A 17,666-nucleotide genomic window follows, 5' to 3' on the forward strand; every position below is an offset into this window, starting at 1 on the left:
ATTTATATATGGGTATATATGCACATCTATCACACTGTCACACTATGGGCCACTCTGTGAGGAAGGGTAAGATAGATATGCAGCAGGAGACAGTGTTGGAGAAATTCACCTTTTAAAGCTACCTGAGCTTATAGGCAGCGGCGCTGAAGAGGGGTAAATTAGCGTGCGCCGTGCTGCCAGAGATGTTCGATGAGACTAAATGAGGAACATAATATGTGGGAGGGATCACAGTTTTCTCAGAACTTCTGTCATTGAATCACATTAGTTTTTTTTTTTAAACATCTTTATTGGAGTATAATTGCTTTACAATGGTGTGTTAGTTTCTGCTTTATAACAACGTGAATCAGCTATAGTTCTTTTTATTTATGTTTCCTCAGGCCTTAGTTTGGGTCTGTGTCTCTGATAGATACAGTGATAAATTATTCATTTGTACAGTATATATGCAGAGAGAGAAGATTCTGGATGGAAGAAGTATTTGCAGAGTGAGAGTAATTCCTGTAAGATAAAGGATAATCCTTTCAAACTACCTAAAATCTGAATTATTTCACCTTATTTTCTTCCTCGATGCCTGGTTGGCCTGGAGTTAAGCTGTGAGCATCAGTGCCTAATAGAGCGGGAGCATGTGCTTCAAAGGGTGCGCAGAACCTGTATAAACTCCCAGCGATAATCGTTGTTGCCATTTAAGGAGCCCTGGGATATAACGGTGCTGTGCTGGGTGCTTTATATGTGGCACCCTGACTTTTCTTAACAGTCCTTCAGGATAGATTTTGTTATTTGCTCATGATGTCACTGAAGCTCAGAGAGGTTATGCCCCTTGTCCACAGCCACCATGGTAAGTGCAAAAGCAAGGCTTGATTCTGTCTCTCTTCTTTGATATATTTTTTCTAGTTAGTCCCTTTTTCCCTCATTTCCCCCTCCCATTGCCTTCCTCACCCACTGACAAACCATTGTAAGGAGTCTGAAGTGTATCCTTTCGATTGTATGGATTCTTGTAAAAAAAGACTTCTCTTTTGTGTTCCTCTATTTTTAATTTCGGTAAATGGTATTCTGCTATAGATTTCTCTCTCTCTTTGTTATCCACGTATCTAGTTAAAACTTTTTTCTGTGCAGCACCAGGTTTTGAAGATCCATCCATTGGCTGTAGGGACTTCTGGTCCATTGTTACCAACACCTGCTCAGTACTCCACAGTGGTATCCACCATATTTCATCTGGTGACACCCCGATTGCCTCTAGGTCTCCACCCTGCACTGAGCATCTTGTCCACATCCCTTGATGAACCTGTGTGGGATTGTTTGGGAATTGCAGGACTGTAGGGCACACACATGCTAACTTTGACTGTTTTGGGTCACTTTGCCATTTGGGCAGGCCACTCCAGTCCACATGTCCACCTGCAGGGCAGGAGTGCTCCTGGACCCTCTCATCTCCACTGGCATCTCCAGTTTTCTCATCTTTTTGTAATTTTCGAATTTTGGTCAGTCTTTATGTGTAATGTCATATCTCCTTGTTTTAATTTACATTTCTCTAGATTTTTAATGGTTTTAAAAAATCATCTCTTTATATGCTTGTTAGCTGAAATTTTTCTGCTGTTAAACTGTGTTCCAGTTCATGGGGTGAAGTTCATGGTCAGAGCTTTGCGCATCTCTCTGTATAAGCATTGCCCATTCAAAATATGATATAAGCCACATATGTAATTTCAGATTTTCTAGTAGCCACATTAAAAAAAAGGTAAAAAGAGACAGGTGAAATTAATCCCAATAATGTATCTTATTTAACTCAATAGATATGTTTTTGTTTCCATATGTAATTGATAAAACAATTGTTCGTGAGATATTTAATATTCTTTTTTCCATAATAAGTCTTCAGAATCCTATCCGTATTTAACAAAGAAAGCACATCTCAGTTCGGATGCTAAATTTTCAGTGACTGAAGTGAAATGCCACTTTGTACAAGTAAAGTTTTGTTTAACAGAAAAATACTTTACATTGTTTATAAAATTTTAGATATGTCTGATTATTAGAAAGCCCTTCTTATATTGAGCCAAAATCTGCTTCTCTCTAATTTCTACTCATTTGTCCTAATACTGCTTTCCACGACCACACATAAAATGTGTAATCTGTTTTTTTTTTTTTATTGGAGTTCAGTTGCTTTACACTGCTGTGTCAGTTTCTGCTGTACAGCAAAGTGAATCAGCCATACGTATACACATATCCTCTCTTTCTTGGATTTCCTTCCCATTTAGGTCACCACGGAGCACCGAGTAGAGTTCCCTGTGCTATACAGTAGGTTCTCATTAGTTATCTATTTTATACATAGTACTGTATATATGTCAGTCCCAATCTCCCAATTCATCCCACCCCCCGCCTCCCCCTTGCTATCCATATGTTTGTTCTCTACATCTGTGTCTTTATTTCTGCTTTGCAAATAAGATCAACTATACCATTTTTCTAGATTCCACATATATGTGTTAATATACAATATTTGCTTTTTTCTTTATGACTTACTTCACTCTGTATGACAGTCCCTAGGTCCATCCATGTCTCTGCAAATGACCCAGTTTTTTTCGTTTTTATGGCTGAGTAATACTCCATTGTATATATGTACCACATCTTCTTTATCCATTCATCTGTTGATGGACATTTAGGTTGGTCCCATGTCCTGGCTATTGTAAATAGTGCTGCAGTGAACATTGGGGTGCATGTATCTTTCTGAATTATGGTTTTCTCTGGGTATATGCCCAGTAGTGGGATTGCTGGGTCATATGATAGTTCTATTTTTAGTTTTTTAAGGAACCTCCATACTGTTCTCCATAGTGGCTATATAATTTACATTCCCACCAACAGTGCAGGAGGGTTCCCTTTCTCCACACCCTCTCCAGCATTTACTGTTGGCAGATTTTTTGACGATGGCCATTCTGACTGGTGTGAGGTGATACCTCATTGTAGTTTTGATGTGAATTTTCTCTAATGATTAGTGATGGCGGCACAACATTGTGGATGTACTTCATGCCATTGAACTGTATGCTTTAAAAATGATAAATTTTATGTGATATCTATTTTTACCATTATTAAAAAATAATCAAATGTTACTGTCATTTAACAGTGCTCTGCATAGCCAACTGCAGAGGGCCCAAATTGGAACACACCTGTTATTGTGGGTTGGTTAAGTGTAATTTAAAGTGCCAATTTTTTGTGTTTACCTTTGTTTAAGCAAGGGATTCAGGTCCTTGACAAGGGGCCTCAGCTCCCTTACACACTTGAGATGGACATTGTTCAAGCCTATTGTTCTGAATCCCCAGCTTATAATGTGAGGGCACAGGCAGGCTTTGCTTAAACAGCTTGAAAGCATATTGAGTAGTAAAGATAATACAGAATTGGGTGGCTTTCACAGAGCCAGTGATGAAGATCTGCAGATACAGGGAGCTTCTGTTCAGAGTGCACCGACTGGGAAGACGGTCATGAATCTCTGGGCTGTCAGAAAACTGAGGTTTAGCTTGGCTGTTGTACTTGGGTTCCTGGGAATATTTTACTGCCATGGCTCTTTTCTTCACAGTAAATGCTTTTCAGGCTTGCTTTTTATTGGGAACTGTGATGTGTGGGTCCTTTCCTCTGTGTATAGCATGAGCTCTCACTTGCTGTACGGTGGATGTCAGCATAATGATCCTTTTGCAGTGGTGACAGTTCAGAGAAATGTTTTTCACATTTGTTGCTACTGACAGACAGAGATGAATTCCCAGCTAGAGTTATGGATCACCAAGAAAATGGGTTCTGACAGTGCCCTGGGGCCAGGGAGTAAAATGGGCCTTCCCTGGAAGAGGCTGCGTGGAGCATATGTTCAGAGATGACGTGCAAAGCCACACAAAGAGGGCCAGCTCGGGATGTCCTTCTGTTCGTGTTCATGCTTCTTCCTTCTCAACTGGAAACAACACATTGCATGTCTAATGTTCTCAATACAGAGATTTCTCCTTGGAAATATTTTCAGGTTTTTTAGAAGCAACATTAAGTATTTGAAGTTGTGAAGGAAAAATTTATTTACTGGCATAAGCGGGACTTCAGACAACTCAAAGAATCTTTAGGAGGTCCTATGTTGGGCTACCTTTATGTCATTTTTACAAGTTGAAAATGAAATTTAAAAGTTACTATTAACCATCATATATGATAATTTCATAATTGCTGATTTCAGCCTTTAAAAAACAAATTTTAGACAAAATAAGTTTTTTGAGGTGTGAATGTTCCCATCCTTAACGACTCAGTAAACATATAAAAAAGCTAAGTACAATTTGATGTGGTCCTTTCCACAAAACTCAATCAGCAAACTTACACATCTCAGGCCTCCTTCTGTTTATTCAGGTCTCTGAGTGCTGCACGTACGGACCTAGCAGCAACTTTATACTTACAGAGGGAGAGTTCTGCCCGACTGTATCAACCGTGGCCACCGTTAAGGTCCAGGCTTCAGGCTGGCCTATCTCTAGGGGACACCTATTGAAAGATGATTATTTGAGTGTGATGTAGTATGTTGGATGTCTAAGATGTGCAAGGCACTCTTTACACATGATTTTACTTTTTTAAAAAAATATAATACAAATATTTTTTCTGTCCTTTAATTTCCAAAGTGCATTCATTTACATTTGACTGACTGACAGTACCTGAATATTCTTTTACAATAGGCCAGGACATCTATGTCAGAACCTTTTTTTTTTTTAGATTCCACATATATGTGATAGCATATGGTATTTGTTTTTCTCTTTCTGACTTACTTCACTCTGTATGACAGACACTAGGTCCATCCACCTCACTACAAATAACTCAGTTTCATTTCTTTTTATGGCTGAGTAATATTCCATTGAATATATGTACCACATCTCTTTTATCCATTCATCTATTGATGGACACTTAGGTTGCTTCCATGTTCTGCTATTGTAAACAGTGCTTCAATGAACATTGTGGTACATGACTCTTTGAATTACGGTTTTCTCAGGGTATATGCCCAGTAGTGGGATTGCTGGGTCATATGGTAGTTCTATTTATAGTTCTTTAAGGAAACGCCATACTGTTCTCCATAGTGGCTGTATCAATTCACATTCCCACCAACAGTGCAAGAGGGTTCCCTTTTCTCCACACCCTCTCCAGCATTTATTGTTTGTAGACTTTTTGATGATGGCCATTCTGACTGGTGTGAGGTGATACCTCATTGTAGTTTTGATTTGCATTTCTCTAATGATTAGTGATGTTGAGCATCCTTTCATGTGTTTGTTGGCAATCGGTATATCTTCTTTGGACAAATTTCTATTTAGGTCTTCTGCCTGTTTTTGGATTGGGCTGTTTGTTTTTTTGATATTGAGCTGCATGAGCTGCTTGTATATTCAGGAGATTAATCATTTGTCAGTTGCAAATATTTTCTCCCATTCTGAGGGTTGTCTTTTCATCTTTTTGTGGTTTCCTTTGCTGTGCAAAAGCTTTTAAGTTTCATTAGGTCGCATTTGTTTTCTGTTTTTTTTTTTTTTTTGCGGTACATGGGCCTCTCACTGTTGTGGCCTCTCCCGTTGCGGAGCACAGGCTCTGGACTTGCAGGCTCAGCGGCCATGGCTCACGGGCCTAGCCGCTCCGCGACATGGGGGATCTTCCCGGACAGGGGCACGAACCCGTGTCCCCTGCATCGGCAGGCGGACTCCCAACCACTGCGCCACCAAGGAAGCCCCCCATTTGTTTATTTTTGATTTATTTCCATTTCTCCAGGAGGTGGGTCAAAAAGGATCTTGCTATGATTTATGTCATAGAGTGTTCTGCCTATGTTTTCCTCTAAGAGTTTTATAGTGTCTGGCCTTACATTTAGGTCTTTAATCCATTTTGAGTTTATTTTTGTGTATGGTGTTAGGACCTGTTCTAATTTCATTCTTTTACACGGAGCTGTCTAGTTTTCCCAGCACCACTTATTGAAGAGGCTGTCTTTTCTCCATTGTATATTCTTGCCTCCTTTATCAAAGACAAGGTGACCATATATGCGTGGGTTTATCTCTGGGCTTTCTATCCTGTTCCATTGATCTATATTTCTGTTTTTGTGCCAGTACCATACTGTCTTGATTACTTTAGCTTTGTAGTATAGTCTGAAGTCAGGAAGCCTGATTCCTCCAGCTCCGTTTTTCTGTCTCAAGATTGTTTAGGCTATTCAGGGTCTTTTGTGTTTCCATACCAATGGTGCAATTTTTTGTTCTAGTTCTGTGAAGAATGCCATTGCTAGTTTGATAGGGATTGCATTGAATCTGTAGATTGCTTTGGGTAGTATAGTCATTTTCACAGTGTTGATTCTTCTAATCCAAGAACATGGTATATCTGTCCATCTGTTTGTATTACCTTTAATTTCTTTCATCAATGTCTTATAGTTTTCTGCATACAGGTCTTTTGTCTCCTTCAGTAGGTTTATTCCTAGGTATTTTATTCTTTTTGTTGCAATGTTAAATGGGAGAGTTTCCTTAATTTCTCTTTCAGATTTTTCATCATTAGTGTATAGGAATGCAAGAGATTTCTGTGCATTAATTTTGTATCCTGCTACTTTACCAAATTCATTGATTAGCTCTAGTAGTTTTCTGATAGCATCTTTAGTATTCTCTATGTATAGTATCATGTCATTTGCAAACAGTGACAGTTTTACTTCTTTTTTTTTCATTTTAACATCTTTATTGGAGTATAATTGCTTTACAATGGTATGTTAGCTTCAGCTTCACAACAAAATGAATCAGTTATATATATACATATGTTCCCATATCTCTTCCCGCTTGCATCTCCCTCCTTCCCACCCTCCCTATCCCACCCCTCCAGGCGGTCACAAAGCACCGAGCTGATCTCTCTGTGCTATGCGGCTGCTTCCCACTAGCTATCTACCTTACGTTTGGTAGTGTATATATGTCCATGCCTCTCTCTCGCTTTGTCACAGTTTACCCTTCTCCCTCCCCATCGCCTCAAGTCCATTCTCTAGTAAGTCGTGACAGTTTTACTTCTACTTTTCTGATTTGGATTCCTTTTATTTCTTTTTCTACTCTGATTTCTGTGGCTAAAACTTCCAAAACTATGTTGAATAATAGTGGTGAGAGTGGGCAACCTTGTCTTGTTCCTGATCTTAGAGGAAATGGTTTCAGTTTTTCACCTTTGAGAACAACGTTGGCTGTAGGTTTGTTATATATGGCCTTTATTATGTTGAGGTAAGTTGCCTCTATGCCTACTTTATGGAGCCTTTTTATTATAAATGGGTGTTGGATTCTGTCAAAAGCTTTTTCTGATTTTGAGATGATCATATGGTTTTTCTCCTTCAATTTGTTAATACAGTATATCTCATTGATCGATTTGCCTATAATGAAGAATCCTTGCATTCCTGGGATAAACCCCACTTGATCATGGTGTATGCTCCTTTTAATATGCTGTTGGATTCTGTTTGCTAGTATTTCGTTGAGGATTTTAGCATCTGTGTTCATCAGTGATATTGGTCTGTAGTTTTCTTTCTTTGTGACATCTTTGTCTGGTTTTGGTTTTCTGGTGTTGTTGGCCTCGTGGAATGAATTTGGGAGTGTTCCTCTCTCTGGTATATTTTGGAAGAGTTTGAGAAGAATAGGTGTTAGCTCTTCTCTAAATGTTTGATAGAATTCACCTGTGAAGCAGTCTGGTCCTGGACTTTTGTTTGTTGGAAGATTTTTTTTTTTTTTTTTTTTGTGGTACGCAGGCCTCTCACTGCTGTGGCCTCTCCTGCTGCGGAGCACAGGCTCTGGACGTGCAGGCCCAGCGGCCATGGCTCACGGGCCTAGCCGCTCTGCAGCATGTGGGATCCTCCCGGACCAGGGCACGAATCCGTGTCCCCTGCATTGGCAGGTGGACTCCCAGCCACTGCACCACCAGGGAAACCCTGTTAGAAGATTTTTAATCACAGTTTCAATTTCAGTGCTTGTGATCAGTCTGTTTATATTTTCTCTTTCTTCCTGCTTTAGTCTTGGAAGGTTGTGCTTTTCTAAGAATTTATGCATTTCTTTCAGGTTGTCCATTTCATTGGCATATAGTTGCTTTTAGTAATCTCTCATGATCCTTTGTATTTCTGCAGTGTCAGTTGTTACTTCTCCTTTTTCATTTCTAATTCTGTTGATTTGAGTCTTCTCCCTTTTATTCTTGGTGAGTATGGCTAATAGTTTATCAATTTTGGTTATCTTCTCAAAAACCAGTTTTTAGTTTCATTGATCTTTGCTATTGTTTCCTTCACTTCCTTTTCAGTTATTTGTGACCTGATCTTTATGATTTTTTTCTTCTGCTAACTTTGGGTTTTTTTGTTTTTCTTTCTCTAATTGATTTAGGTGTAAGGTTAGGTTATTTATTTGAGATGTTTCTTGTTTCTTGAGGTAGGCTTGTATTGCTATAAACGTCCCTCTTAGAACTGCTTTTGCTGCATCCCATAGGTTTTGGGTTGTCATGTTTTCATTGTTATTTGTGTCTAGGTAATTTTTGATTTCCTCTTTGATATCTTCAGTGATCTCTTGGTTATTTAGTAGCATATTGTTTAGCCTCCATTTATTTGTATTTTTTACAGATTTTTTCCTGGAATTGATATCTAGTCTAGAGCGTTGTCAGAACAGATACTTGTTACAATTTTAATTTGCTTAAATTTACCAAGGTTTGATTTGTGACCCAAGATATCGTCTTTCCTGGAGAATGTTCCAGGAGCACTTGAGAAGAAAGTGTATTCTGTTGTTTTTGGATGGAGAGTCCTATAAATATCAATTAAGTCCATCTTGTTTAATGTATCATTTAAAGCTTGTGTTTCCTTATTTATTTTCATTTTGGATGATCTGTCCATTGATGAAAGTGGGGTGTGAAAGTCCCGTACTCTGATTGTGTTACTGTCGATTTCCCCTTTTATGGCTGTTAGCATTTGCCTTATGTATTGAGGTGCTCCTATGTTGGGTGCATATATATTTACAATTGTTATATCTTCTTCTTGGATCGATCCCTTGACCATTATGTAGTGTTCTTCTTTGTCTCTTGTAATAGTCTTTCTTTTAAAGTCTATTTTGTCTGATATGAGAATTGCTACTCCAGATTTCTTTTGATTTCCATTTGCATAGAATATCTTTTTCCATCCCTTCACTTTCATTCTGTATGTGTCCCTAGGTCTGAAGTGGGTCTCTTGTAGACAGCATATATATGGGTCTTGTTTTTGTATCCATTCAGCCAGTCTGTGTCTTTTGGTTGGAGCATTTAATCCATTTACATTTAAGGTAATTATCAATATGTATCTTCCTATTACCATTTTCTTAGTTGTTTTGGGTTTGGTTTTGTAGGTCTTTTCTTTCTCTTGTGTTTCCTGCCCCGAGAAGTTCCTTCATCATTTGTTGAAAAGCTGGTTTGGTGCTGCTGATTTCTCTTAGCTTTTGCTTATCTGTAAAGGTTTTAATTTCTCCATCAAATCTGAATGAGATCCTTGCTGGGTAGAGTAATCTTGGTTGTAGGTTTTCCCTTTCATCACTTTAAATATAGCCTGCCATTCCCTCCTGGCCTGCAGAGTTTCTGCTGAAAAATCAGCTGTTAACCTTATGGGGATTCCCTTGTATATTATTTGTTGCTTTTCCCTTGTTGCTTTTAATATTTTTTCTTTGTATTTAATTTTTCATAGTTTGAGTAATGTGTTTCGGTGTGTTTCTCTTTGGGTTTATCCTGTATGGGACTCTCTGTGCTTCCTGGACTTGATTGACTATTTCCTTTCCCATGTTAGGGGAGTTTTCAACTGTAATCTCTTCATATATTCTCTCAGACCCTTTCTATTTCTCTTCTTCTGCGATTCCTATAATTCGAATGTTGGTGCATTTAATGTTGTCCTAGAGGTCTCTGAGACTGTCCTCAAATCTTTTCATTCTTTTTTCCTTATTCTGCTGACCAGCAGTTATTTCTACCATTTTATCTTCCAGGTCACTTATCCATTTTTCTGCCTCAGTTATTCTGTTATTGATTCCTTCTAGAGCATTTTTAATTTCAGTATTTGTGTTGTTCCTCACTGTTTGTTTGCTCTTTAGTTCTTCTAGATCATTGTTAAATGTTTCTTGTATTTTCTCCATTCTGTTTCCAAGATTTTGGATCACCTTTACTATCATTACTCTGAATTCTTTTTCACGTAGGTTGCCTATTTTGTCTTCATTTATTTGGTCTTGTAGGTTTTTACGTTGCTCCCTTGTCTTTGTCTGTAACATATTTTTTTATTGTTTCTTTTTTTTTTCATGGGTTGTTTGGCCTGAGACATCCAGCACTGGTATTTTCAGGCAGTTAGATAGAGCTGGTTGTTGGTGCTGAGATGAGGACCTCTGTCAGGGCTCACTGTGATTGATATTCCCTGGGGTAAGGTTCTCTGTTAGTCCAGCAGATTGGAATCGGAGCTCCTGCCACAGGAGCTCAGGCCCAACCTCCGACCTGGGAACCAAGATCCCTCTAGCTTTGTGGTGTGGTTAAAAAAAAAAAAAGGGAAGGAAGAAATAAAAAAAGCAGTATAGTATCAAAGAATTAAAAATAAAATAAAATTAGAAAGATAAAAAATATATTAGGAAAAATAAAACTATAATTGCAACAACTCCAACAAGGTAAAATGAAACCACAGCAGAGAAAAGAAAATAAAAGGGGGAGGGGGCAACAAGCCCAAAGGAGAGATCACTTCCAAAGTATAAAGAATAAGATAAAATTAGAAAAATAAAAGATTTGTTAGGAAAAATGAAAATATAAAAGAATCAACAGCAATGAATCAACAAAGTAAAACAGAGCCCCAATCTAAAATAGGAAAAAAGAAAAGAAGAGAAAAAAAAGCCTTGGCTATGGGGGTGGAGTTTAGGTGGGGGGGGGTGGAACTTAGGCAGGTGCGGGATTTAGGGTGGGTTGGGACCTAGGCGGGTGGGTGGGTGATGTTTGAACATAGGGCGGGGCTAGGCGGGGCAACATTCAATCGTGGGGCAGGGCCTATACTTAGGACCTGTGCAGAAGGGGAAAGGAGGGCCTCTGGAGCGTGGAGTTCCGGAATTTGGAGGTCGGGCCCTGAGTGAGGGTGTGTGGGTGGAGTTTAGGCCCAGCTCGTTGGAGGGGGTCTCAGAGGGGGGTCTCCGAGTGTAGAGGTAGGGCCCTGGGTGGGGGTGTAGGGGTGAGGCTTGGGCTCTGAGCAGCAGGAGGGAGGCTCCAGGGCAGAGGATTAGGCCTGGGAGCCCAAGAGGCTCCCTGATGCCTATGTGGACAGGGAAAGTGCTGGCCCCGTTCCCTTCCATTCCTTCATGCCCCTCACCCACTGTCTCCCCCAGGGTCTCCCCTGTCGCCGCTGTACCCCTAATGGTGGGTGGGTCCCGCTGGGTGTAGGAACTCCTCCCCTCCCCCAGCTTCCCCTCAGGGGTGCTGGTCCCAGAGGTCCAGCCTTTACTTTTGCTGCCCCGTCCCTTCCTCCCACTCCCTCAGGACCCACACGGCTGGAGGGGGCCTTGGTGGGCAGAGGATCAGGCCTGGGATCTCAACAGGCTCCCGGGGGGCCCAAGTGGGCAGGGGAGACCTGGCCACCCTCCCTTTTGATCTTCTGCCCTCCCATTGGTTCCCCAATTTCCCCCTTTGAGCGTGGGATCCCTTCCCCTCCCCAGCTGCCCCTGAGGGGCGCCGGTCCCATCCCCCCTCCACTTTTCCTCCCCCCTCACTCCCCCCCATGCCCCACATCCAACGCGGTCACTGGGGGTTCCTCCCATGCCCTCAGGTGTCCGTGGTCCCCCACTAGTGCCTGGTAGGTGCCCTAGTTGTGAGGAGATGTGCATTCTGCGTCCTCCTAGTATGCTATCTTGACTCCGCCCCTCTGCATATATTTTAAAAATCTCTTTATTTCCATTCCATCCTTTTAGAGGAACTTTATTAATACAACATCTGCCCTTCTTCTTGTATTCCCCTCTCTTGTGGAAGGCATCACTATCCAGTCACGCAAGCCAGCTCTCCTTTGTCATCTGCCTACCAACAGCCATCAGGTGCTAACAATACATCTTCCTAAATCTCTCTGGAATTGATTTCTTCCCCATTAGAGTTCCCTTTTGCAAGTCCATTTCTTCATAAGTCTGACATGTGAGCTCTTAATTGCTCTGCCGCAATTTTTTTTCTCCAGTCGGTGGTCGTAACAGCATCAGTTCCAGCTTATCACCCTCTGCCTCCATGTTGAATATTTGCCTTTCCTCTGATTTTACTTTTTCTAACAGTCTTGTGCACTATGCATATCATAAAACTGACACTCAGAAAAGTGAATAACTCCCTCAAAGTCACACTGATAGTGTCAAAGTTGACTTCAAACCCAGGACAGTCTGATTCTCAAACTCTGTTACTTTGCTCTGCACCATTCATTTTTTTAAAAAATTAATTTATTTTTGGCTGAGTTGGGTCTTTGTTGTTGTGTGCGGGCTTTCTCTAGTTGCAGCAAGCTGGGACTACTCTTTGTTGTGGTGCGCGGGCTTCTCATTGCAGTGGCTTCTCTTGTTGCGGAGCACAGGCTCTAGGCACGCGGGCTTCCGTAGTTGTGGCACTCGGGCTCAGTAGTTGTGGTGCACGGGCTTAGTTGCTCTGCAGAATGTGGGATCTTCCTGGACCAGGGATCAAACCCGTGTCCTCTGCATTGGCAGGCAGAGTCTTAACCACTGCACCACCAGGGGAGTCCTTGCCTTGCACCATTCTAGCAAGGTTTTTAGCCAGAGCTAATGTCTGAGTCTGTTCGAACTGCTATAACAAAATACCACAGGCTGGGTTGCTTATAAACAACCGAAATTTATTGCTCACAGTTCTGAAGACTGGAAGTCTAAGACCAGGATGCCAGTATGGTTGGGTGAGAGCACTTTTCAGGGTCACAGACTTCTCCTTGTATCCCTACATGGTGGAATGTGCAGGCAAGCTCCTGGGGCCTCTTTTGTAAGGCAGTAATCTCATTCATGAGGGTTCTACCCTCATGAATTAAGCACGTTCCAAAGGCCTTGCCTCCCAGTGCCATCACCTTTGGGGTTTAGGATTTCAACATATGAATTTTGAGAGGGACGTAAACACTCAGCCCATAGCATCTAGTCACCAGAAAACAAGGCATAGAGCACCTACAGTTTTAAAGGAGACAGGGCAATCCAGGGGATGTTTCCTGATAGAAGACCAGGGCAATGGCAAGTGATTTACTTGAAGAGTTTCTGTTCTCTTAGAAAACACACCTTAAGCATAACCTCCTCTTTGGAGCCTTGTGTTCCCAGGTATCACGTCCTACGGTTAACCACACCCTCCCCAGTGCTGGCTGTACACCCGCCCATGTGTCTATAGTCATACTTGTCATCATTTATGGTGTCTGGCACAGAGCCTGGCATAGAATTTAAGACCTGAATGAGTGTGTATTGAATTAATCAGGTGAAGGCATCCAGGTGCATCTTGGACGAAGGGAAGGCCAGAGGGAGACTGGGCAGGGGAAGTAGGAGACCAGGGACGAGCTAACTGGACTTGAAGACAAGCCACCAATTTCTATGCCTGAGGATGGATCAGCTGGCACCTGAAATATAAATGCAATGACAGACTTGAAGATAAAATCCAGCCTTTCCATTCATAGTATTTTTAGCTTTAGGGAAGTTGATTTCCACAGTGGATATATATTTTTTAAATAAGTGCTTTCTGTCTTGTGTGTGTGTGTGTGTGTGTGTGTGTGTGTGTGTGTGCACTTAAATATTTACATACATTCTTGCCCAAGATGAAAACAATGAAAGAGTACAGAGAAAGACTTCAGGGAGAGTGAAAATGGGGAGATCATCTGCTCTGTAGACTCAAAAATCCCCACTTTGGCCTCTAAGCTAATAACTGGGCAACTGTAGAGCCTGTGGGCCAAATCCCTCTTGCTGTCTGTTTTTGTACAGTTCTACAAAAACTGACCTAAGAATGATCTTTACATTGTTTAGTGGTTGAAAAAATTAAAAGAAGAATATTTATGACTTGAAAATTGTATGAAATTTAAATGTCAGGGTCCATAAATAAAGTTTTATTGGAACCCAGCCACGCCCATTCATTTATGGCTGTTTTTGCTACGAGAGCAGACGTTGAGTAGTTGCAACAGTGACCTTATGGCCCACAAAGCCTAACACATTTACTGTCTGGTTGCAGAAAAAGTTTGCCAGTCTCTGCTCTAAGGCACAGTAGTGTCATCCCCTTTTAAGGCTGGTGGGAAAACAATAGCATTGTTTCAGGAGCCTTCTAGCAGAGCAGACTGATCGCATTTATAGATTTCTATTGATTTTTATGGTGCAACTTTAATGTGTGTTGGCATGAAGGGCTGGAATAATTGTACATTGTGAAGGTACATTCTAAATAGCATCTGGAAAATCTCTCATGATTGATCTGGGTAAAAGAACTTTAATTTTTCAATTGCTTTCGAACTTTTCCATCTGAGAGTGGGCACTGAAGAGAAAGGGTGGGATGGGTAATAGCAGCCCTTTGCCCCACACTACCTCACAGGCTGCCGTGAGAATTTATGAGATAATGTATGGGCAGTGTTTGTGCTTCTTGAGGAAATGCGGCGATCAGTATAAGACATTATTTTTAATGGCACACAGAGGGCCCTGAGGTAATGATCTTCATCTCTGACTCACATAATAATAGGTTTCTAGTAAAACAATTCAGATTTGATGATTAAATGTGTGTTTGTAATGCGGCCAAACTAGCATAGAAATCTTGGAGCCATGAGGGAGACTATTGTTTCTTCAAGATACATAAATCTGTCTTGATTTGTAGAAAGACAGTTTTGGGGAGGCGCTCCTAAAAAATAAAAGTGAGGAGCAGGGAGATTAGGAGAAGGAAGAGGAAAAGCCAATAGAGGGTGTTTTCCTGGGATAAAATCCAGGCTTTCTATTTTTCTATCTCTTTCTATTTTTCTATTTATCTTTCTATTTTTCTATCTCTTTCTATTTTTCTATCTCTTCAGGGATAGTTAACCTGTGGACAACCTGGTCTCCATCTTCTTGGGACCCTCTGAGGCTCTGGGTAGAGTAAGCCTCGAATTCCTAAGGAGGTTGGAATTAGTTGTGCCAGGACCTTTGCCTAAGTAATTTTGTTTAAATCTGAAAAAATCTGGAAAAAAAAGTATCTTTTTTTCCAAGAAACCAAGGAGTTAGTATAAATTACATAAAGTCGCCTAGCTGGTAAGTTTTAGGCCAAGGATACAGATCCACGTCTGCCTGACAGCCCCGCTCATGCTTTTTCCTCTATGCTGTGTAAGAATAGAATTGCCTCCTACTAAAATTTTAAGTTTTTAATTTGTAATGTTGGGAGGATGAGTGTATGTTGGGAGGTCATGTTGCAGTAACAAATAACCCTCAAAATCTCAGTGATTTTAACCACAACTTACTCCTCTCACCACATGTCCGTGTGGGTGGCAGGGTGGCTTCATGTGGATAGCGTCCTCCCTTGGGGATCCAGGCTCATGGGGCAGCCGCTATGGTGGGGCTGGCTCTAGGGTGAGGCCAGCGAGGCACCACTGGCACTCACTCTCAGGGTCCTACAAGAGCCAACCCTGCATTTACATGACCCTGGGGATGAGTGTCTCCTACGTTTTATACTATAGGCACCTCGCCTCATTTACCATAGTTCGGTCCAAGGGGCAGAGGGAAGAGGGCTTGGTGAAGTACATGTAGCCTCTTAAAGCTTTCACCAAGGGTTGACAGGCTACTTCTGTTCACATTTCATTGAAAAAGTGGGAAGGACATCAGATGTTGGTGAACGATAATAGAGTCTCCCAGAGTAGGCTTGATTTAATTTATTTTCACAGGTTTCCTCCTTTTCTTGTTAATAGGTTAACTAGTTTAAGCTATTAAGGAGGTCATTATGGCTTGGAATATATTTAATTCAGATGTTGACTTTCCTATGTGGACTCATGAAAATTCAGAGAAACCAAGTGCTGTAGCTGAAGGTTCCTATATTTCAGTCTTAGAAGCAGAGTAACAAGGAGGATGTTCTGTAAAAGTTCCTGCCCCCAAATCAGCAGCCCAAACCTAATCTTGGGATTTAGCCGTTTCCTAGATGGCCTGGAGACAGAGGAGACAGACAGGCAATTATTACTCAAAGATTTTTGTATTGAACATGTAATAAGAGCCTTTGGCAGTAAGCACAGTTTGATAATATTACAGCATGATGATGGTGGGGGGCTTGTTTACGAGTGGTTGCCCTTTTCAGCATGTGTTCCAGCAGCTCCTTTTGTTGTGGGCTGCATTTTTCTCTGTGAGCTGGAAACACAACCAAACAGGATAAATGTAAAAGGAACATTAGCCACACACACAAACACACACAGCACATGCATTTTGAAGAGGTTTTGCCAGAAGAAAAATGGCTTTGAACAAGTAATAGCAAAGCTGATAGTAGATAGTAGATTTTTATGTCTGCTTAGCCCTGTTCAGAAGTCCAAAGAACCCAGATCATCTACCAAACTTCTACTCTTGTCTTGGGGGCAAGTTCTAGAAGTGGAAAATGGTGCGGCACAGTCATGATTAGAAGTTAGGTGTTGGGGAGAGAGAGCAATGTTAGGAGGAAGGGAATCACCGGCGTGAAGAGTTGTACCATCCTTGTGTTTAGGTACGCTCTCACATGCACAAATTATGTAACTTTGCTTTCTTCACTTGTAAGATGAAACTGGAGGAGAACATTGTAGCTCGAAATTTGGCAATGAAAATAAAGCAAGGGATTGTCAGTTTAGAGGGACAGCAGGACTGAGAAATTTCTTTTTAGACTAAAAGAGACTTCAGAGTATTTGTACTTAGACTGAGAGAAGGAGTTAGTTGAGAGAGTTACTGAAGGTGCAGGAGAAAGAAAATTTCTGCTGTAGCAAGGTTGTGAAGGAGGTGGGAGAGAGTGACATCAGGAGATCAATGTGGAAGATTCAGTCCAGAAAGGTGAGACAGGCTGGAGCGGGGCCACAGTGGGTGGAGATACGGGTAGTGAACAGGATGAGGTGGTGTCAGGAAGATAAAAGGCTTCATGCCAGCTTGGTCATCTGCCTAGGATATGTGGTCAGGAAGGGGAGATGGACATAGTAAGGAGTAGAGAAAAAGTTTGGAACAACTGTGTGGAGCGGAATCAAGAGAGTTACCAAGAGGGGAATAGAAACATTTTGGAGCACCTCAAGGACTCACATGAAATTGAACAACAGGAATGGTGGTGTACTCAGTTACCATATTTTTCATACTTTGACACACAAGGACAAGGGTGGAGGGAGCCCGAATGTAAGACAGGGCCACCTTGGAATGACTGCCCTTGGCAAGTTGGCTTGGGAGAAAAACAGAAGAGTCTGAAATTTTCTGTGGTCTTTATGAGGGAGTAGAGAAGGATCAGTTGGAAGGAGAGGATGTCTTGAACACGTAGGAAACACTGGAGGCAAAACAGTACTCAGCCAAGATGCTCTAAGACCCGTGAGTGATTGAAATAGAGTGGAAATTACATTCTCTTTTTGAGAAGCTTGAGGAATAGAGAGGGCAGAGGACTTGACTATGAGCCCAATAAGGCCAGGGCCAAAAGCCTCTGTTATTTTGATATCCCAGCCCTTAGTATATTGTCGGGCGCAGAGTAGATGCTCAGTCGATCTTCTTGGAAGCAAAGTAAGCTGAATGCTGTCTATGATGATGGCAAAAGATGAAATCAGGAAA

General features: G+C 41.3%; 1 protein-coding gene across 1 annotated transcript in view; it reads left to right on the plus strand.

Annotated features, from left to right (window-relative positions):
* LHFPL3 (LHFPL tetraspan subfamily member 3) overlaps nt 1–17,666 on the plus strand; it is a 534,211-nt gene that overhangs the window by 22,435 nt on the left and 494,110 nt on the right. The gene's annotated exons all lie outside the window — the stretch shown is intronic.

This window comes from Phocoena sinus, chromosome 9 (assembly GCF_008692025.1).
Source record: "Phocoena sinus isolate mPhoSin1 chromosome 9, mPhoSin1.pri, whole genome shotgun sequence".
Taxonomy (NCBI): Eukaryota; Metazoa; Chordata; class Mammalia; order Artiodactyla; family Phocoenidae; genus Phocoena; species Phocoena sinus.